Source organism: Rattus rattus, chromosome 2 (assembly GCF_011064425.1).
Source record: "Rattus rattus isolate New Zealand chromosome 2, Rrattus_CSIRO_v1, whole genome shotgun sequence".
Taxonomy (NCBI): domain Eukaryota; kingdom Metazoa; phylum Chordata; class Mammalia; order Rodentia; family Muridae; genus Rattus; species Rattus rattus.
Window position 1 is genome coordinate 131,415,215 of NC_046155.1, and position 5,237 is coordinate 131,420,451.

Below are 5,237 nucleotides of genomic sequence, written 5' to 3' on the forward strand. Positions count from 1 at the left end.
GTTTCAGGCCCAACCCACCATCCCCATTAAAAAGTTCCAAGTTGAAGTTAGGTCAGTAAACATTGCAGCTTATGACAAGAACTATATTTCTTGGTTTTGCTGTTAGTGTGACATTCTCTTGAAAAAATGGATCTATGCTAAATATTTGATGGTTAATAACCAAGAGCATGGGCCAAAGGTCACCTCAAATCTGTTCTAGACCTCAGAAGTCTTGAACTGGCTGCTTTGAAGAACTTTAGTGAACCGAATGTATCTTCCCAAAGGATACAAACATGTACGAAATATATAACACATGACTGTGACATTGTTTGGGAAAGGGTTCTTGCATAACTAATTTAGTTCAGGATCTTAAGATGAGGTCATCTGGGATTATCTGGGACCTTTAACCCTATGATGCTGTCTTATAAGAGAAAGGCAGAGGGATGCTTAAGGTACCTGGGAGATCACAACAGATGACAGGGGGATTCAGTAGTGCTGTGATGCAAGCATCTGAGGCCAGCAGAGGCTAGGAGAAACGTCTGGACTCCAACAAAGAGTCTGTGGTAAAATCATGGACCTGCCAAAATCTCAGTTCCAACTTTGAGTCCACAATGGTGAGTATACATTTAAGTCACCTCATTGGTGGTCATTTGTTATGGTCACCACAGAATACTAATTCAGGAGTTCAGATATTGCCTGTCCACCAGGGGAAGAAAGAGTCCTGAGACCTACAATGAGCAAGACCCAAGCCATTGTCCCCTAAAACAGAAAAGGAAAAAGATTCTCTGGACAAATGTCAGTACTGACATCCCTGCATGTGAATTAAATGAATATGAAGTATGAACTATACATGGTCATACATGTGAGCTTGCAGATGCCACACTGTATGCTAGAGAGGAGAAGCACAGAGTGAAACATTTCCATCAACTGGCGTATAATGCAATCCTGTAAAATCAGAGTTCATTCATTATTAAACTATTTAGTTGGTTGGGGATTTAGCTCAGTGGTAGAGCGCTTGCCTAGCAAGCGAAAGGCCCTGGGTTTGGATCCCCAGCTCCGGAAAAAAAAAAAAAAACTATTTAGTTGCTTTTCTCCAAGTACCCAACTGTGGAAGAGACCTCAGATTGGATCAGCCTTTGTGGAGAAAATGTACATGTTGACTGGAGTCTTGACAGTATTCTAGGGTTTTAGCTGCCTGGAACTGGCTTTTAAGGAGAAAAGTAGACTGTCATTGATTGTAAGTGGTCAAATAATGGGGAATCAAGGGGACTAAGAAGGCAGTTCAAGGAGGAGTGGGGATAGGGAATGTAGGAACAATGCCAGCATTCAATTCAAATGGTCCAGTGAGTCTTCGGAAGAGGATAGAAGTTATGCAGCGGCTTTGAGGATTGGTGCCATGGAAGAACAAGTGTCTACTCCTTAGATTGATCCTCACAAGACATCAAATGAGGAACGGTGGTGGGATAAAAGTATAGATCTATAGAGAACAACCTCAGGGGAGTACCTAGTAGAAAGGAGATACATATTTATGTCTTTTCTCTAAAGAAGCATGGAGAAGGAGAACTGTGGGTGGTAAACTTCGCAAGAAGATCCATAGCATTGTTCTGAGTCGGCTAGGCTACTCAGATCCAAGTCTCTCCTATTTCCACCTCTTGCTCTCCTTGTTTGAAAGTATAAGAAGTTGTCTTTTCCATGATTGTGGAGCATCCTATGGGAGCCAGGCATTTTGCTTACATAGCTCATGCATTCCTGCTTACCTGCTGACTGTCAGCTGTGAGCACTGGAGCTGTTTCACTTCCTCTACCCTCCCCTACATTCCCTCAGCTTCTCCAGCTTCTGGACCACAGCTGGTCATTTCACCCCATAATAAGGTGACTCAGTTTCCTCTGGCACCCATACCATCACATTCACCAGCAACAAGGGCTCATGTAGATATCACCCCGTCCGGTTTTCTCTTGCTACCATGTACCTGACATCCACCTCCCAACCCTGACCACCTGCCACCTGCCTTACAGGCTGCAGCCCCAGCATTAGATCTGTGAACAGAGTGAGAAACCTTGTGGGAACTGTTCTAGCCACTCTTACTGTTACATAGCACTCAACCCATGTGGATTCTAGGAGGCCCAGTATTGCCCAAGCTCAAATGGTTCCACTAAATTCCACTCAGAATGGCATTAATTAGCTCTAGTGGGCCCTTTATCACAGTAGCAGGCGATTTTGCTCAACTGTAGGCCGATATTCAAAGTTCTGAGTATGTTCCAACCAAAGCTAGGTAAGCGATGGTGTTCAGCAGGTCACAAGTACTCAATGCGCTTTTCACTTCAGATAGTTTCAGTTATGAGAAGTTTATTTGCATACAAGCCCATTATAAGTCAAGGAGTATCCGCCGCCATTTTTAGTCTAGCTCTGACTCACACAGAAGGGCAACTTAAGGTAGCATTGGGGATTCCTCAATGCAAATGCTTAATGGCCTTGAAATTATAGCTGGCAATTCTTGGACACGTTTTCAAGTGATATGTATGGCATGTTTCACAGTCTTACTAATCCCAGCCAGAGCCATAGGAATTGCAACAATTGCCTCTGGTTTGTAACAGATTACCTTAGTATCTCACCAATCCAGAAAATTGAAGCATTTGACTCAAAGCTGGGTCCCAGTAATGTTGGGTGACTGGCTGGCCACTAGCATATTTGTCCCTACCGGAGATTGAAGGAAGACACCACATAGTTTATCACCTGGAGACTGAAGAATCTTGATGCCATGAGCAGAAATATGGCATATCCAAAAAGGGGGATATACATTTATTTGATTGTTGGTACAAAAATGACACGTGTATGTGTGGAGGTCAGAGGAGGGTCTTTGAAACATACAGAAGTTGTCATAATGAGAAAAAAATTAAAGAATTGGATATCCATATTCAGGTAAGAAATTGTGTATTAATTTCACTTCATAAATGATATTTGATTTGTCCTAAAATGAGATGAAGGTGTTCTTGCCTTGTGAATGATGTGATAGTGGATAGTAAATCATAAATAAAAATACTGAATAAGGCATTATTTCAAGTCCAGTTCTTCGGAAAGGAGAAATAGTTCAGCTCTCCGGTAGGAAGGAAAACTGTCTTCATGACACAATGAAGGCCTCCAGGCCAACCCTTTCAGACCTGCTGGAAGAGCGTGCCCAGAGGCAAGCAGTCCCCTGTAAACTCTGGGTAACCTGGAAGAAACCAGACACCAGACAGGAAGCAGGAGCTGGGAGCCTCCTGATGGCCAGGTGATACGACTTATAAAGACAGAGGCCAAGAGGCCAGAGCATGGGAAATGAAATGGGCTAGCAGCAGGTCAAAGAGCGGGAGGGACAGTAAAAGTTGAGTGATTTCTTGTGTGATTACCGGTTTATTTGGTGTTATCTGGAGTTAGAGGGAAATATAATAGGGGGAACCCAGTGTCTAGGCCTCTTCGCATGCCTACCCAAGTTTTATAGACTAAGGCAGCCCCAAACAGGTTGTATGGAAAGATTATTATTTTAACCTGTTGACCCAACTCCACTAAAATAAATAAATGGTTAAATGCCCCCATCTGTGATTGCTAACATATGGCAACGGGGCGAATAATGTTGTCTAAATCTTCTCACAGACTGGTGTTAATAACTGATGGATGCCACTGTCTTGACAGTGCAATTCACCGGCGCGCTTTCCTCTAGGGTGTGTATTTCTACAAAGTTATCTTAGAATTTAGAAGCGGATTTCAAACTCTCCCTTTTCCTTAAATAGTCATTTCTTTCGGGAGATCTCTCTCTCTCTCTCTCTCTCTCTCTCTCTCTCTCTCTCTCTCTCTCTCACACACACACACACACACACACACACACACACACACACACACACACCAACATATTTTCCTTCAGATTATGTTTTGGTTGGGAATTTCGTTAATGTAAGAAAGGCCCGTTGGTATTAAAAGTAGATGAACGCTGGAGAGAGGATTCATGCAGGAAGCAGGTCAATGTTAGTTGCTTACTCAAATCTTAGCAAGCGTGACAAGAACTTTCTCCTTGCTCCATTGAAAATGGGTAGATTTTGAGCTTTTCCCAGTAGATTATATTTTTAAGTGTTCTTAGTTTCTAATGGGGAGAAAAGGTCAGCGCTAGTGCTTCAGACCTCACACGTTTGCAAAGACATGAAGAAAAGTTTTGAAAAGCTCGAGTTTAGTCAGTGTGCTTGCCGGCGCTGCTAGACGGAAGTGTTCCTTGTTCGTCTGACATCGTAGAAAATATCCATAAGTTGTATATCTATAAAGAACCTTTTATACACGAAGATCATTTAAAAGATTTAGACATTGTTTCTCACAATGTCTTTAAAAATCAATATTTGTAAGTATAAATTCCGATTTTTTTTTAATTTAGGAACCAATATAGCTTAGTGGCCAAAATTTTAAAAATAAATAAATAAATAAATAAATAAATAAATAAATAAATAAATAAATAAATCTTGAGTAAAGAAACCCAAAGCCGCTCTAAATTCACAAAGGGATAGAAGTGAGCATCCTCGCTTCCTCCCATTCAAAGGATGGCCTCCAGGCTCAGCAAAGAAAACAAAACTGATACTTAGGAGGGAAAAAACCTTGAGTGGTTCTAATGCATTTGGGAGCAGGTGTAGGGCAGCCAAATGGAACTTTAGGGTCACTGGGAAGGAATGTCAGAGCTGAGTTATTAAGTTTAAGCAGAAATTATGGCCTGAAAGTTTAGCTTCGAATGAATTAAGGATGTGCTGAGGAGTGGGTGAAATATTTTCTCGCGGAGTCACGGGGTTAGGCAGCAGGTTGGGATCCTGCATCTGGGGCTGATTATGGGTGCTTTAGGTGGCAGGTGGCTTTAGGAAATGGAGCCTCACAGAGCTTTTAAAATATTTTCCTGGGAAGGGTAAATAATTCGATGCCTTGCTGGCTTCCCTTCTGCAGGCTGTTTGAAATACTCGAGCACGTCCTAAGCCACATCAAAGCAGTTTTGCGCTCCGCAAAGACAAACACCCTCTGCTCTGACACTTGGCCGCAGCCCTTTCACTTCCGGCGTTTTGAAATCTGTTCAGCGCACAACCTGCAGAGATCAGTTACTGGACCCTGTTGTGATATTTACGCAACTAATATTTATCAGTTGTCTTTTTAATACCGACTTCCATAAGCCTGAAACATTTTATTGCACAATTAGTTCCTTTGAATAGCCACAGATGTTGAGCCTGGAAAAATAACCTTAGCTTTGACGCCAAAAG